This window comes from Ranitomeya imitator, chromosome 6 (assembly GCF_032444005.1).
Source record: "Ranitomeya imitator isolate aRanImi1 chromosome 6, aRanImi1.pri, whole genome shotgun sequence".
In the NCBI taxonomy this organism is placed as follows: Eukaryota; Metazoa; Chordata; class Amphibia; order Anura; family Dendrobatidae; genus Ranitomeya; species Ranitomeya imitator.
The window spans coordinates 32,245,463-32,263,935 of NC_091287.1; the positions used below are offsets into that span (position 1 = coordinate 32,245,463).

Below are 18,473 nucleotides of genomic sequence, written 5' to 3' on the forward strand. Positions count from 1 at the left end.
AGAGCTGCACTCACTATTCTGCTGGTGCAGTCACTGTGTACATACATTACATTACTGATCCCGAGTTACCTCCTGTATTATACCCCAGAGCTGCACTCACTATTCTGCTGGTGCAGTCACTGTGTACATACATTACATTACTGATCCTAAGTGACATCCTGTACTATACCCCAGAGCTGCACTCACTATTCTGCTGGTGCAGTCACTGTGTACATACATTACATTACTGATCCCGAGTTACCTCCTGTATTATACCCCAGAGCTGCACTCACTATTCTGCTGGTGCAGTCACTGTGTACATACATTACATTACTGATCCTGAGTTACATCCTGTATTATACCCCAGAGCTGCACTCACTATTCTGCTGGTGCAGTCACTGTGTACATACATTACTGATCCTGAGTTACCTCCTGTATTATACCCCAGAGCTGCACTCACTATTCTGCTGGTGCAGTCACTGTGTACATACATTACATTACTGATCCTGAGTTACATCCTGTATTATACTCCAGAGCTGCACTCACTATTCTGCTGGTGCAGTCACTGTGTACATACATTACATTACTGATCCTGTACTGATTCATTCACCAGCAGTCACCATGTACACAGTGACTGCACCAGCAGAATAGTGAGTGCAGCTCTGGGGTATAATACAGGATGTAACTCAGGATCAGTAATGAAATGTATGTACACAGTGACTGCACCAGCAGAATAGTGATTGCAGCTCTGGGGTATAATACAGGATGTAACTCAGGATCAGTAATGTAATGTATGTACACAGTGACTGCACCAGCAGAATAGTGAGTGCAGCTCTAGGGTATAATACAGGATGTAACTCAGGATCAGTAATGTATGTACACAGTGACTGCACCAGCAGAATAGTGAGTGCAGCTCTGGAGTATAATACAGGATGTAACTCAGGATCAGTAATGTAATGTATGTACACAGTGACTGCACCAGCAGAATAGTGAGTGCAGCTCTTGGGTATAATACAGGATGTAACTCAGGATCAGTAATGTAATGTATGTACACAGTGACTGCACCAGCAGAATAGTGAGTGCAGCTCTGGAGTATAATACAGGATGTAACTCAGGATCAGTAATGTAATGTATGTACACAGTGACTGCACCAGCAGAATAGTGAGTGCAGCTCTGGAGTATAATACAGGATGTAACTCAGGATCAGTAATGTAATGTATGTACACAGTGACTGCACCAGCAGAATAGTGAGTGCAGCTCTGGAATATAATACAGGATGTAACTCAGGATCAGTAATGTAATGTATGTACACAGTGACTGCACCAGCAGAATAGTGAGTGCAGCTCTGGAGTATAATACAGGATGTAACTCAGGATCAGTAATGTAATGTATGTACACAGTGACTGCACCAGCAGAATAGTGAGTGCAGCTCTGGAGTATAATACAGGATGTAACTCAGGATCAGTAATGTAATGTATGTACACAGTGACTGCACCAGCAGAATAGTGAGTGCAGCTCTGGAGTATAATACAGGATCTTACTTAGAATCAGTACTACAAAAATTCTGTCAGTTTTATTCTACATGGAGGTTGTGATTTAGTGTTTGGAGGAGAATGTGGACTGTAATGAAGCCGTACTGTGGAGTCGGTCACTGGTCACTGGTGGGCAGTACACCCTGGCACTACGGTGTACCCTTTTGCTCACACAGTATCTCCGCCTAGAGATGTGATGGCATTGGCAGGATGCGGCCGGGCTGCCATCCGCCTGCACTGTACATGCATTGCTAGGAGAACACGGATGATGCACATAACTGCGCTGACACAAGTCATTAACCCTGAAAGCGATGACATAAATCTCCTATATCTGCCGTTCTCTCCAGGCACATCACTTATTAAGAGCTCAGCCCAGATAAATATTGACAAGTCCGTGCAGGTTTTATAGCATTGTCTCTGAATTCCAGCTGTCATCTGCTCGCCGTACGTGAAGGATTCTGACACCTGGCGACTATAGCTACGTCCGCCATGGAGACACTGTTTCCACAATAAGAAATCCCTGCGATCATTTGTCCTCCTGTTTGTGAAATGTTCTCTGCTATTGACAAAACATTCTAATAACCCGTAAAGTCTCCGACTGCTGGGTTATCTGTCACTGCAGCAGTATAGTAGCCATCATTCATTCATGAAAGCTCCAAAAACAAGGAGGACGCAGTAGATCTAAAGGCATATGGATGTCATGGAGGACCCCCTTCCTGGGACCCCACTATGAGCCAGGTCTGCATATTCCGAACCCTGCAGGGGGGTTATTACTAGGTCCAATTGATGTACATTTACAGTACGTATTATTAGGTGACTAAAGGGAAGTCCCAGTTTATATTAATCCCTTCCATCATTATATAATGAAATGTTCTGCATTTTTGTAAAATACTTTAGGTTTTAATTCATCACATCTGTCAAGACTTTTTGCCGAGAGCTGATAACACTTTTTATAGGTAACATATCCAACACCAGATTTTAGAAATCTATCAATGATTACAGCATGAAGGGCGAAATAAGGCACATGAATAAATCAGCAAAACCTGGACAAGAAAGAAGGGGAGGACTCCATAATGTTACCTGTCTGCTATGAGATGGATGGAGAGAGGAGAGAGAAAAGAGGGAGAGCGAGAGGAAAGAGCGAGAGCAAAGAGCGAGAGGAAAGAGGGAGAGCGAGAGGAAAGAGGGAGAGCGAGAGGACAGAGGGAGAGCGAGAGGACAGAGGGAGAGCGAGAGGAAAGAGGGAGAGCGAGAGGACAGAGGGAGAGCGAGAGGACAGAGGGAGCGCGAGAGGAACGAGGGAGCGCGAGAGGAACGAGGGAGCGCGAGAGGAACGAGGGAGAGCGAGAGGAAAGAGCGAGAGCAAAGAGCGAGAGGAAAGAGGGAGAGCGAGAGGACAGAGGGAGAGCGAGAGGACAGAGGGAGAGCGAGAGGACAGAGGGAGAGCGAGAGGACAGAGGGAGAGCGAGAGGACAGAGGGAGAGCGAGAGGACAGAGGGAGAGCGAGAGGACAGAGGGAGAGCGAGAGGACAGAGGGAGAGCGAGAGGACAGAGGGAGAGCGAGAGGACAGAGGGAGAGCGAGAGGACAGAGGGAGAGCGAGAGGACAGAGGGAGAGCGAGAGGACAGAGGGAGAGCGAGAGGACAGAGGGAGAGCGAGAGGACAGAGGGAGAGCGAGAGGAAAGAGGGAGAGCGAGAGGAAAAAGGGAGAGCGAGAGGAAAGAGGGAGAGCGAGAGGAACGAGGGAGAGCGAGAGGAACGAGGGAGAGCGAGAGGAACGAGGGAGAGCGAGAGGAACGAGGGAGAGCGAGAGGAACGAGGGAGAGCGAGAGGAACGAGGGAGAGCGAGAGGAACGAGGGAGAGCGAGAGGAACGAGGGAGAGCGAGAGGAAAGAGGGAGAGCGATAGGAAAGAGGGAGAGCGATAGGAAAGAGGGAGAGCGATAGGAAAGAGGGAGAGCGATAGGAATGAGGGAGAGCGAGAGGAAAGAGGGAGAGCGAGAGGAAAGAGGGAGAGCGAGAGCGAGAGGAAAGAGGGAGAGCGAGAGCGAGAGGAAAGAGGGAGAGCGAGAGCGAGAGGAAAGAGGGAGAGCGAGAGGAAAGAGGGAGAGCGAGAGGAAAGAGGGAGAGCGAGAGGAAAGAGGGAGAGCGAGAGGAAAGAGGGAGAGCGAGAGGAAAGAGGGAGAGCGAGAGGAAAGAGGGAGAGCGAGAGGAAGAGGGAGAGCGAGAGGAAAGAGGGAGAGCGAGAGGAAAGAGGGAGAGAGAAGAAAGAGGGAGAGAGAAGAAAGTGAGAAAGAGAGAAGGGAGAAAAGAAAAGAAAGCAGAAACCTGCTGGCCATCGTACCTTTATGATAGACAACTGTCCACTTACAGAAACCAACAAGTACACCTACCTGGGCCTAGAACTCAGCCAGTCAGGGAGCTTCAAGCAAGCCATAGAGTTACTGAAAGACAAGGCATCCAAAGCCTTCTATGCCATCAGAAGACGTCTGTATCATCTCAAGGCACTAGTAACCGCCTGGCTACAAATCTTGGACTCCATCATTGCCAGAATCCTTCTGTACAGCAGTGAGGTCTGGGGCCCAGTCTCATACCCAAACTGGTCAAAGTGGGACGCTGAGCCGACTGAAATATTCCACCTAGAATTCTGCAAGTATCTTCTTCAAGTCCATCGGAGCACATAAAACAGCACCTTGCCGAGCTGGGCAGATTCTCACTACACCTCGTAACCTAGAAGAAGGCGCTGTCATTCAAGGCTCATCTACAAAGTAGTAGTTCCAGCTCCTACCATCACAAAGCCTTCCTACAACGGGAAGCCCCAAGAAGCCTCCCAACAAAAAGTACCCAAAGCCAGCCTGACCAAGCCATCAACCTACATGGCCTGACAGTAGGCAAAATCCGGAAGATGGCACACAAAGTCAAAGAGGAATATCTCAGCATCTGGAGGCATGACAAAAACAAATCCCAGAAACTGACAATATACCAGAACCTACAGAGGGAGTACAAACCGGTCCCATATCTAGAGAAACTAGAAAACCCCAAAGAGCAACAGATCATGAGCCGGTACCCTCAGCCTACTCATCGAATTCCGGGCAGCACCGACAGAACTACAAGCCCCGAGAGAGCAGACTCTGCCAGCAGCGCCCCCAGGAGGCCGTGGAGGATGAGGCCCACTTCCTGCTGAGGTGCCCCAAATACTCCGCAGTGAGGGACACTCACTTCAAGAGACTGTCTGATCTCCTCCCAGACTTCACCTACAAGGAGGAGGAAGAGAAACTGCCGATAATACTGGGGGAAGAGGAAAGTGCAGCGACCATAGTAACATAGTAACATAGTTAGTAAGGCCGAAAAAAGACATTTGTCCATCCAGTTCAGCCTATATTCCATCATAATAAATCCCCAGATCTACGTCCTTCTACAGAACCTAATAATTGTATGATACAATATTGTTCTGCTCCAGGAAGACATCCAGGCCTCTCTTGAACCCCTCGACTGAGTTCGCCATCACCACCTCCTCAGGCAAGCAATTCCAGATTCTCACTGCCCTAACAGTAAAGAATCCTCTTCTATGTTGGTGGAAAAACCTTCTCTCCTCCAGACGCAAAGAATGCCCCCTTGTGCCCGACCATAGCAGCGGAATATGTCAGTGCTTGCCACAGACTAAGAGGAGCCTGATATGTCATGGACTCCCGTACCCCAACACTGGACATATCCCTATCCCCCGACTAAAGAGCCTGATATGTCATGGACCTCTATACCCCCCACCCTGGAAATGTCCCTAACCCCCGACTAAAAAGCCTGATATGTCATGGCCTTCTATACCCCACCCTAGACATGCCCCTATCCTCTTAAAAGGAGCCTGATATATCCTGGACCTCTATATGCCTCCCTACCCCTGTGCCCCTATTTTTACCATTTGCTTTGGCAATGCTAACATGTACTTAGTCCTGCCAATAAAGCTCATTTGAATTGAATTGAGAAAGAGGGAGAGAGAGAGAAGAAAGGGAGAAAGAGAGAGAGAGCGAGAGAGAGAGAAGAGGGGCAGAGAGAAGAAAGAGGGACAGGGAGAAGAGAAAGAGAGAAAGAAAAAGAAAGAAAGAGAGAGAAAATAAAAGAAAAAGAGAAAGATAAAGATAAAGAGAGAAAATAAAAGAGAGAAAGACCTAGAGAGAGAAGAAAGGGAGAGCGAAAAGAAAGGGAGAGCGAGAAGAGGGAGAGCGAGGAGAAAGAGGGAGAGCGAGGAGAAAGAGAAACAGAGAAAAAGTGCTAACTAAATGCTGAAAAGAATGAACATATACCTTTCTATATAACACTGACTTGCTGTGCACACGTTACGGCTTTTGTGCATCTTTTACTTGCTTTAACCCCTTAGTGACAGAGCCAATTTGGTACTTAATGACCAGGCCAATTTTTGCAATTCTGACCACTGTCACTTTATGAGGTTATAACTCTGGAACGCTTCAACGGATTCCGCTGATTCTGAGATTGTTTTTTCCTGACATATTGTACTTCATGTTAGTGGTAACATTTCTTCGATATTACTTGCGATTATTTATGAAAAAAACGGAAATATGGCGAAAATTTTTAAAATTTTGCAATTTTCAAACTTTGTATTTTTATGCCCTTAAATCAGAGAGATATGTCACAAAAAATAGTTAATAAATAACATTTCCCACATGTCTACTTTACATCAGCACAATTTTGGAAACAAAATTTTTTTTTTGTTAGGGAGTTATAAGGGTTAAAAGTTGACCAGCAATTTCTCATTTTTACAACACCATTTTTTTTTTTGGGACCACATCACATTTGAAGTCATTTTGAGGGGTCTATATGATAGAAAATAATGAAGTGTGACACCATTCTAAAAACTACACCGCTCAAGGTTCTCAAACCCACATTCAAGAAGTTTATTAACCCTTTACGTGCTTCACAGGAACTGAAACAATGTGGAAGAAAAAATGAACATTTAACTTTTTTGCAAACCTCTTAATTCAGAACCATTTTTTTTATTTTCACAAGTGTAAAAACAGAAATGTAACCATAAATTTTGTTACGCAATTTCTCCTGAATACGCCAATACCCTATATGTGGGGGTAAACCACTTTTTGGGCACACCGCAGAACTTAGAAGTGAAGGAGCGCCGTTTGACTTTTTCAATGCAGAATTGGCTGGAATTGAGATCGGACGCCATGTCACGTTGAAGAGCCCCTGGTGTGCCTAAACAGTGGAAACTCCCCACAAGTGACACCATTTTGGAAACTAGACCCCTTAAGGAACTTATCTAGATGTGTGGTGAGCACTTTGAACCCCCAAGTGCTTCACAGAAGTTTATAACGTAGAGCCGTGAAAATAAAAAATCGCTTTTGTTTACACAAAAATGATCTTTTCGCCCACAAATTCTTATTTTCACAAGGGTAACAGGAGAAATTAGACCACAAAAGTTGTTGTGCAATTTCTCCTGAGTACGCTGATACCCCATATGTGAGGGTAAACCACTGTTAGGGCGCACCGCAGAGCTTGGAAGAGAAGGAGCGCCGTTTTACTTTTTCAATGTAGAATTGGCTGGAATTGAGATCGGACGCCATGTCACGTTTAGAGAGCCCCTGATGTGCCTAAACAGTGGAAACCCCCCACAAGTGACACCATTTTGGAAACTAGACCCCTTAAGGAACTTATCTAGATGTGTGGCGAGCACTTTGAACCCCCATGTGCTTCACAGAAGTTTATAACGTAGAGCCGTGAAAAAAAAAATTGCTTTTTTCTACAAAAATGATCTTTTTGCCCACAAATTTTTATTTTCACAAGGGTAACAGGAGAAATTAGACCACAAAAGTTGTTGTGCAATTTCTCCTGAGTACGTCGATACCCAATATGTGGGGGTAAACCACTGTTTGGGCGCACCGCAGAGCTTGGAAGAGAAAGAGTGCCGTTTTACTTTTTCAATGTAGAATTGGCTGGAATTGAGATCGGACGCCATGTCGCGTTTGGAGAGCCCCTGATGTGCCTAAACAGTAGAAATCCCCCACAAGTGACCCCATTTTGGAAACTAGACCCCCCATGGAACTTATCTAGATGTGTGGTGAGAACCTTGAATGCCCAAGTGCTTCACAGAAGTTTATAATGCAGAGCCGTGAAAATAAAAAATTTTTTTTTTTCCACAAAAAAGATATTGTAGCCCCCAAGTTTTTATTTTCACAAGGGTAACAAGAGAAATTGGACCCCAAAAGTTGTTGTCCAATTTGTCTTGAGTATGCTGGTACCCCATATGTGGGGGTAAACCACTGTTTGGGCGCACGGCAGAGCTCGGAAGGAAGGAGCGCCGTTTTGGAATGCAGACTTTGATAGAATGGTCTGCGGGTATTATGTTGCGTTTGCAGAGCCCCTGATGTACCTAACCAGTAGAAACCCTCCACAAGTGACCCCATTTTGGAAACTAGACCCCCCAAGGAACTTATCTAGATGTGTGGTGAGAACTTTGAATGCCCAAGTGCTTCACAGAAGTTTAGAATGCAGAGTCGTGAAAATAAAAAATATTTTTTTTTTTTTCACAAAAAAGATATTGTAGCCCCAAGTTTCTATTTTCACAAGGGTAACAAGAGAAATTGGACCCCAGAAGTTGTTGTCCAATTTATCCCGAGTACGCTGATGCCCCATATGTGGGGGTAACCCCCTGTTTGGGCGCACGGCAGAGCTCAGAAGGGAGTGAGCACCATTTGACTTTTTGAGCGCAAAATTGGCTGTCGTGTTTGGAGACCCCCTGATGTACCTAAACAGTGGAAACCCCCCAATTCTAGCTCCAACCCTAACCCCAACACACCCCTAACCCTAATCCCAACCTGATCCATAATCCTAATCACTAACCCTAACCATAATCACAACCCTTACCCCAAAACAACCCTAATGTCAACCCTAACCAAAACCCTAATCAAAACCCTAAATCCAACACACCCCTAATCCTAATCTCAACCCTAACCTCAAACCTAACCCTAATCCCAATACACCCCTAATCACAACCCTAACCTTAACCCTAATCCCAAACCTAACCCTAATCCCAAGCGTAACCCTAATGCCAACCCTAACCCTAATACCAACCCTAATCCAAACCCTAACCCTAATCCCAGCTCTAACCCTAACTTTAGCCCCAACCCTTGCCCTAACTTTAGCCCCAACCCTAACCCTAGCCCTAAGGTTACTTTCACACTTGCGTCGTTTGGCATTCCGTCGCAATCCGTCGTTTTGGACAAGAAACGGATCCTGCAAATGTGCCCGCAGGATGCGTTTTTTGCCCATAGACTTGTATTGCCGACAGATCGTGACGGATGGCCACACGTCGCGTCCGTCGTGCACTGGATCAGTTGTGTTTTGGCGGAGCGTCGGCACAAAAAAACGTTCAATGAAACGTTTTTTTGTACGTCGCATCCGCCATTTCTGACCGCGCATGCGTGGCCGTAACTCCGCCCCCTCCTCCCCAGGACATAGATTGGGCAGCGGATGCGTTGAAAAACTACAGCTGCTGCCCACGTTGTGCACAATTTTCACAACGTGCGTCGGTATGTCGGGCCGACGCATTACGACGGCCCCGTACCGACGTAAGTGTGAAAGAAGCCTAACCCTAAATTTAGCCCCAACCCTAACCCTAAATTTAGCCCCAACCCAAACCCTATATTTAGCCCCAACCCTAGCCCTAACCCTAGCCCTAACCCTAGCCCTAACCCTAGCCCTAACCCTACCCCTAACCTAACCGTAGCCCTAACCCTAACCTAACCCTACCCCTAACGCTACCCCTAACCTAACCCTAACCCTACCCCTAACCCTACCCCTAACCCTAACCCTAATCCTAACCCTACCCCTAACCGCTGTTCTCCTGCCGGCCGGCAGATGGAGACAGATGGCGGGCGCACTGGGCATGCGTCCGCCATGTTCTTCTGCCGGCGGCCAGGAGGAGCAGCAAGAGGATCCAGGGACGCAGGTGAGTATTGTAGGGTCCCCGAATCCCCCTATTTCTCTGTCCTCTGATGTGCGATCACATCAGAGGACAGAGAATTACACTTTACTTTTTTTTTTTTTCGGTCGCCGGTAAACAGTTAATTACCGGCGATCGCAAAACAGGGGTCGGTAAAACCGACTCCGATCATGCTCTTTGGGGTCTCGGCTACCCCCGGCAGCCGAGACCCCAAAGATTCTCCCGGTGCCGGCCGGCGGGGGCACTGCGCATGCGCCCGCCATTTTGAAGATGGCGGCGCCCACCGGGAGACACGAGGAGCATCGGGGGAGCTAGGTGAGTATTGTGGGGCCACCTGGGACCCCTTTTCTCTGTCCTCCGATGTGCGATCACATCGGAGGACAGAGAAATTAAAAAGAGATCGCTTTTTTTTTTTTGCGATCGCCGGTAAACGGTTAATTACCGGCGATCGCAAATGCGGGGTGGGTTAAAAACCCCCCGAATCATGTTCTCTGGGGTCTCGGCTACCCCCGGCAGCCGAGACCCCGGAGAAAATCGGCCTGTGGGGGGCGCTATTGACTTTTTTCACAGCGCCGTTAATTAACGGCGCTGTGGTTTAATTACCCTTAGCGGCCGCCGTTAAAAGGCATATCGGCGGTGGCTAAGGGGTTAAGTTTCCAAAGATGCAAACCAGTTACAGTAAAAAACAAAAAAGTGACCCGACCATTCTTCAGGAGTTTTTTACTCTACACTTTACAATGAAAGGTTAGATAAAGTTGAATCATCTAGGAACAATATAAAACTATAAAAGATTTTTTTAAAAACAATAAAATTAACCCCTATCTGACCTCGGACGGGATAGTACGTCCAAGGTCAGATCCCCTGACCAGAAACAAACCCAAAAAACAGTATTATGGATGCACCAGGGAGATCAAACTGGATTATAAAATAATATCTTTATTAACTAATAGTAGCAATACAGAATTTTTTTTTTTTTTAAATAAAACAGACTGTTGTGCGAATCAGGACAGTATGTATAATAAAAGCAAACCCATAAACACAATTCATAAGTGCCACCAATGGGCATGTGCAAGGTAATGATTCCCCTTTAAGGAATATAGGCAATTCCCAGAAAATCTTGTGTCATTGTGCCAGAAAAAAGTAAAAATAAATAAATATATATACAGTGGGGCAAAAAAGTATTTAGTCAGTCAGTAATAGTGCAAGTTCCACCACTTAAAAAGATGAGAGGCGTCTGTAATTTACCTCATAGGTAGACCTCAACTATGGGAGACAAACTGAGAAAAAAAAATCCAGAAAATCACATTGTCTGTTTTTTTAACAATTTATTTGCATATTATGGTGGAAAATAAGTATTTGGTCAGAAACAAAATTTCATCTCAATACTTTGTAATATATCCTTTGTTGGCAATGACAGAGGTCAAACGTTTTCTGTAAGTCTTCACAAGGTTGGCACACACTGTTGTTGGTATGTTGGCCCATTCCTCCATGCAGATCTCCTCTAGAGCAGTGATGTTTTTGGCTTTTCGCTTGGCAACACGGACTTTCAACTCCCTCCAAAGGTTTTCTATAGGGTTGAGATCTGGAGACTGGCTAGGCCACTCCAGGACCTTGAAATGCTTCTTACGAAGCCACTCCTTCGTTGCCCTGGCGGTGTGCTTTGGATCATTGTCATGTTGAAAGACCCAGCCACGTTTCATCTTCAATGCCCTTGCTGATGGAAGGAGGTTTGCACTCAAAATCTCACGATACATGGCACCATTCATTCTTTCATGTACCCGGATCAGTCGTCCTGGCCCCTTTGCAGAGAAACAGCCCCAAAGCATGATGTTTCCACCACCATGCTTTACAGTAGGTATGGTGTTTGATGGATGCAACTCAGTATTCTTTTTCCTCCAAACACGACAAGTTGTGTTTCTACCAAACAGTTCCAGTGTGGTTTCATCAGACCATAGGACATTCTCCCAAAACTCCTCTGGATCATCCAAATGCTCTCTAGCAAACTTCAGACGGGCCCGGACATGTACTGGCTTAAGCAGTGGGACACGTCTGGCACTGCAGGATCTGAGTCCATGGTGGCGTAGTGTGTTACTTATGGTAGGCCTTGTTACATTGGTCCCAGCTCTCTGCAGTTCATTCACTAGTACTATTAGAGCATTACCTTAGGGTGCCTCACTGTCCTGTACACGCACACACACCCGGCGCGCGTTTCGGAAATCACTTCCTTCGTCAGGAAATCACTTCCCCCTGATGAAAGAAGTGATTTCCAAAACGCGCGTCGGGTGTGTGTGTGTGTGTGTGTGTTTACAGGACAGTGAGGCACCCTAAGGTAATGCTCTAATAGTATCTTCCCCTGATATTTTTTTTTCCTGAGTCACTTTTTCAGCACATTGCACTTTGTGATTCTGCAGCTTTGCACAGCTCTCAGGGATTTCGCTATAATATATATATTTTTTTTTCTTAAACTTTTTTCTGGCACAATGACTCAAGAATTTCAGAGAATTGCCTATATTCCTTAAAGGGGAATCATTACCTTGCACATGCCCATTGGTGGCACTTATATGAATTGTGTTTATGGGTTTTTTATTATACATACTGTCCTGATTCGCACAACAGTCTGTTTTATTTTAAAAATTATTTTTTTCTGTATTGCTACTATTAGTTAATAAAGATATTATTTTACAATCTAGTTTGGTCTCCCTGGTGCATCCATAATACTGGTGTTTGGGTAACTTTACAATAAAAGTCAATGGGAATGCCCGGCCTTCTTTCTGAACATTTTTTCCGGTGTCTTTGCTTCAAAAACCGCTAGCAGTTTCTTAATTTTAATTGTTGAGAGGATTTAAAATGCTAAAAGAAAACACCCGCCAAAGGCCAAAAATGTCAAACAGCGCGCAGGAAAAAAAACTAATAATAATAATGTTATTTATATAGCACCAACATATTCCGCAGCGCTTTACAAATTATAGAGGGGACTTGTACAGACAATAGACATTACAGCGTAACAAAAATCACAATTCAAAACAGATACCAGGAGGAATGAGGGCCCTGCTGCTCGCAAGCTACAAACTATAGGAAAAGGGGAGACACGAGAGGTGGATGGTAACAATTGCTTTAGTTATTCGGACCGGCCATAGTGTAAGGCTCGGGTGTTCATGTAAAGCTGCATGAACCAGTTATCAGCCTAAGTATGTAGCAGTACAGACACAGAGGGCTATTAACTGCATAAAGTGTATGAGAGCATGATGCGAGGAACCTGATTATGGTTTTTGAATGGGCCACACAGGGATAGTTAGGTTAATGCGTTGAGGCAGCAGGCCAGTCTCAACAAATGAGTTTTTAGGGCACGCTTAAAGCTGTGGGGGATTGGGGATTAATCGTATTAACCTGGGTAGTGCAATCCAAAGAATTGGCGCATCACGTGTAAAGTCTTGGAGATGGGAGTGGGAGGTTCTGATTATTGAGGATGCTAACCTGAGGTCATTAGCGGAGCGGAGGGCATGGGAAGGGTGGTAGACTGATACCAGGCAGGAGATGTAAGGTGGTGCTGAGCCATGGAGAGCTTTGTGGATGAGGGTAATAGTATTGTACTGGATTATTGAGTGGATGGGTAACCAGTGTAATGACTGGCACAGGGTAGAGGCATCGGTGTAACGGGTGGTGAGGAATATGATCCTGGCTGCAGCATTCAGGACACATTGGAGCGGGGAGAGTTTGGTAAGAGGGAGGCCGATTAGTAGAGACTAAGCCAAAAAAGACACTTCAGGGAGGAAAAAACACTGGCATTTCCTAAAGAATCTTCTTCTTGAAAAACCTCAGCAAGTTCACTCGTGTGAAAAAGACATTGTGTGCACAGACCCCAAGGCTTACAGAGATGTTCTGAAATGTTACCGCTAGTCAGGAGGATCTCCGTAATCAACTCAACCTTTTAAAGGATTATTCCCAAAATACTGAGAGCTCAGCTATTTCCAGCAGTCCCACTATTGATGAATGGAGCTGAGGACAAGCATGCACACCTCTACCCCATTAAAGATGGAGCTAAGGTTCTGTTATTGCAGAGCTCCAATGTCAGAATTGCTGGGTGTCCCAGTGGTCAGACCCCCAGTGATCAGCAATTTATATCCTATCCTATTAATAGGTGATAACTTTAAGAATAAAAGCGTGCCGTTACTCCATGTGACTGCAGACCACCAATGTGAAATGTGCAATCTGTCACGATTCCTCTGTATACCACGTACGGGTGGGATGTCACATGCAGACTAGACTCTCCTCTGTTAGAACATTAAGAAGCGGAGGAGCGTCTAGTCGGCATGTGACTGCAAGTATGCCGATCACATACATGCAGACACATGACCAACCACCTGCATCATTTTTCCCTAAATTGCCAGTTTTTGCTCCCATGCTGGTGATATTGTTTTTCAAAAAATGTCACTGGAGTCAAAAATTTTGACAAGTGGAATCTGAATAATTGTACTTTTTTTTTTTTTTGCCTTATTTGATTGGCATTTTAGGGGCATTTGAGTAACGTGTCACATAGGCAGGTCCCCTTTAAAATTAATTTGGATCATCCAGCATAGAGTTAATGATTGACGAGCTCAGAATTTCTCAGCCCGATCCATCACCAGCTACATGGAGCGGAAAACAGTCCTGAGGGCAGGCAGTCCAAGGTAATATAACCTCAGCTGCATTCCTTTACCTTGGAAAAAGGGGATTTCCAAGAGCTGCGGCCAAAAAATTACTATAAAAAATGGCGTCCATTACTGCCCTGACAAAGGTCACCTCCGGGCTGTCTGGCCTGGAACAACCACCCTGCCCAAATCATCCAAAAACCGTGTGCACGTGCCTAGAAGAAGTGATGAAGGTGACGGGCGGTCACCAAATATTGATGGGATTTACACTTCTCTTTTGTTCATTCACTTTGAGTTTTGTTATTTGATAAAAATAAACTTTTATCATTTCTATAGCTTTCTTACGTTGCAGCATTTTTTTCACACCTGCCTAAAACTTTTGCACACTACTATACATATATACGGTAAATAAAAATATTTTTTTATTTACTTTATATTTTTTTTCATATTTATTTTGAAAGAGAATGAAATGAATGATAATTATCATCAGTAAAAATGGCTTTAATTTAATATCAGGTGGAGCGCTCAGACTGGCAGTCATCTGGCCGGAGCACAAGACTCTACAACCAGCAATTAAAATAATAAAGTCCGTATATCATTAGCTACAACAACGAAACCACAGGTTAAGTAGAGATTGCCTGGCTCTAATAATAGTTTATGGGTGAACGTCATTGTGAACGTACTATGGATGTAGCAGAGTGGAATTTATCAATTAGCTCTTTGGCGCGGCACTGTTTATCTAAGCCAATAACTCTCTGCCCTATGGAAACCCCCCCAAAAAACAAGCGGCCCTAATGTAATGAAATATATCACATAAAACAGCTTTCACAATTTTGAGTGTGGGGAGTCAGTATAAGACCACAAAGTTCCACGTTCTGCACCTGCCCTGTAGGACAATCCTCTCTGGGAGGACGCCACGTCTGAGCAGCCTGGCCAAGCACTGCGAGATCCTGACAGACCCCACCAACTAAAAACGAGTGTATGTATATATATATATATATATATATATATATATATATGTATATATGTATATATGTATATATATATATATATATATATATATATATATATATATATATATATACACACATATACATACACACACACATACATACACACAGTACAGACCAAAAGTTTGGACACACCTTCTCATTTAAAGATTTTTCTGTATGTTCATCACTATGAAAATTGTACATTCACACTGAAGGCATCAAAACTATGAATTAACACATGTGGAATTATATACTTAACAAAAAAGTGTGAAACAACTGAAAATATGTCTTATAGTCTAGGTTCTTCAAAGTAGCCACCTTTTGCTTTGATGACTGCTTTGCACACTCCTGGCATTCTCTTGATGAGCTTCAAGAGGTAGTCACCTGGAATAGTTTTCACTTCATAGGTGTGCCCTGTCAGGTTTAATAAGTGGGATTTCTTGCCTTATAAATGGGGTTGGGACCTTCAGTTGTGTTGTGCAGAAGTCTGGTGGATACACAGCTGATAGTGCTACTGAATAGACTGTTAGAATTTGTATTACGGCAAGAAAAAAGCAGCTAAGTAAAGAAAAACGAGTGGCCATCATTACTTTAAGAAATGAAGGTCAGTCAGTCCGAAAAATTGGGAAAACTTTGAAAGTGTCCCCAAGTGCAGTTGCAAAAACCATCAAGCGCTACAAAGAAACTGGCTCACATGAGGACCGCCCCAGGGAAGGAAGACCAAGAGTCACCTCTGCTTCTGAGGATAAGTTTATCCGAGTCACCAGCCTCAGAAATTGCAGGTTAACAGCAGCTCAGATTAGAGACCAGGTCAATGCCACACAGAGTTCTAGCAGCAGACACATCTCTACAACAACTGTTAAGAGGAGACTTTGTGCAGCAGGCCTTCGTGGTAAAATAGCTGCCAGGAAACCACTGCTAAGGACAGGCAACAAGCAGAAGCGACTTGTTCGGGCTAAAGAACACAAGGAATGGACGTTAGACCAGTGGAAATCTGTGCTTTGGTCTAAGGAGTCCAAATTTGAGATCTTTGGTTCCAACCACCGTGTCTTTGTGCGACGCAGAAAAGGTGAACGAATGGACTCTACATGCCTGGTTCCCACCGTGAAGCATGGAGGAGGAGGTGTGATGGTGTGGGGGGGCTCTGCTAGTGACACTGTGGGGATTTATTCAAAATTGAAGGCATACTGAACCAGCATGGTTACCACAGCATCTTGCAGCGGCATGCTATTCCATCCGGTTTGTGTTTAGTTGGACCATCATTTATTTTTCACAGGACAATGACCCCAAACACCTCCAGGCTGTGTAAGGGCTATTTGACCAAGAAGGAGAGTGATGGGGTGCTACGCCAGATGACCTGGCCTCCACAGTCACCAGACCTGAACCCAATCAAGATGGTTTGGGGTGAGCTGGACCGCAGAGTGAAGGCAAAAGGGCCAACAAATGCTAAGCATCTCTGGGAACTCCTTCAAGATTGTTGGAAGACCATTTCTGGTGACTACCTCTTGGAAGCTCATCAAGAGAATGCCAAGAGTGTGCAAAGCAGTCAGAGAGAGAGAGAAAGACCAGAATGGAAAACACAAAAATCGGAGGATGCTCAGTTTAAAAAAACAAAAACAATAACAGAATCCGTTGCCAGATGCCATCATATGACGGATCCGGCGCCCATAGGCTTCCATTCTAGCAAAAGCCGGATCCGTCGCGGTCTGTTTTTTTTTTTGATGGACACAAAAAACGTTCGTATGTACGTTTTCTCCGGTCACCGGCCAAAATTTTTTTTTCACGGATCCAACGAAAAACGGATGAAATGTGAGACAATCCGTCGCTAATACAAGTCTATGAGAAAAAAATGGATCCGGCGCGTGTATATATATATATATATATATAATATATAATAATGCTACATGCCGCGCCACACTCGTTAAATATACAGAGGCTTCGATCCAGTTGTCTATTCCAATGTATTGTTATTGAATGGTTAATCCCAATAAATACATTTATCGCCTATACACAGGATAGGTGTTAAGTGTATGATCACTGGGGGTCCGAACACTGGGACAACAACTGATTATGAAAATGATGTTTCCAAAATCCTCTGTGAGAATGGATCGGTAGTGCAGATGCTGGTCAATCGCTCCGTAGTAGAACAGAAGTGAATGGAGTGGTGGTCGTACATGCACATCACAGGGAACTTTAGGATCTCCATCCTCTGCACTAGTTGGGGTCCTAGAGATCAAATATTTATCAGCTAATCTACATGCATGCAATTATCGATTGGCTGCAGCGCTGCCAGTGTGACCGGCGGGCTACACAATGCTTTACATGGCGGATTTCACAGCCCAAACCGCTCGTCATCTGGAAATCCTCTGTTTTCATAGGGCTGTGGCCCCCTGACCCCTTACACAGTTTGCCAGGAATTGGTCACATCCAGCACTAATCGCTTCACGAATTCCAGCAGCGCAGGGAAATCAATACAACCCTGACCCTTGAATGAGGCTGTGAGTAATTGCTTCATGTGCCATGGGAAGGGTAGAGGACTGCGAAGCTGAGGGTCATGGGTTTTATAGATGTCGTACTGGTAGTATTATTTATTATTACTTATTTTTTAATTGTCATCGCTTTAGAGGGTGATAGGCCTTTAACTAGGAAAACAAACTGGGTACAAGCATTCACCCTATTAACTGCGTCCACACACCCTACCCCTAATATATTTAATTATAGGGGGTTGAATTAAGTTTATGGTTCCGAATTTAATTTAGGGGATAGGTCTGGGTCCGAACTAAATTCAGAGATCTAAATTAAGATTTTGATGCCTGATCTGGGGGCTTTAATTTTATGACTCTAGTCTAGGGTCCAAATACAATTGAAGGGTCTGAACTACCTGAGTGGTCTAAATTAAATTTCGAAAAAATTATGGAATCACTAAATTTTGAGGAAACAATTATGGAATCATGAAAAACAAACAAACCCTCCGACACATCACTACTCACTAGTATTTTGTTGCACCACCTCTGGCTGTTATAACAGCTTGCAGTCTCTGAGGCCTGGACTTAATGAGGGTCACACTGGACTCTTCATCAATCTGGCTCCAACTTTCTCTGATTGCTGTGGCCAGATCAGCTTTGCAGGTTGGATTCTTGTCATGGACCATTTTCTTCAACTTCCACCAAAGATTTTCAATTGGACTGAGATCCGGACTATTTGCAGGCCAGAGCATTGACCTTATGTGTCTATTTTCAAGGAATATTTGCACAGTTTTTGCTCTATGGCAGGATGCATTATCATCTTGAAAAATGATTTCATCATCCCCAAACATCCATTCAATTGATGGGATAAGAAAAGTGTCCAAAATATCAACATAAACTTGTGCATTTACTGAA

General features: G+C 44.6%; 1 protein-coding gene across 4 annotated transcripts in view; it reads right to left on the bottom strand.

The window, feature by feature from the left end:
- AKAP9 (A-kinase anchoring protein 9) overlaps positions 1 to 18,473 on the bottom strand; it is a 269,468-nt gene that overhangs the window by 66,852 nt on the left and 184,143 nt on the right. The window lies entirely within an intron of this gene.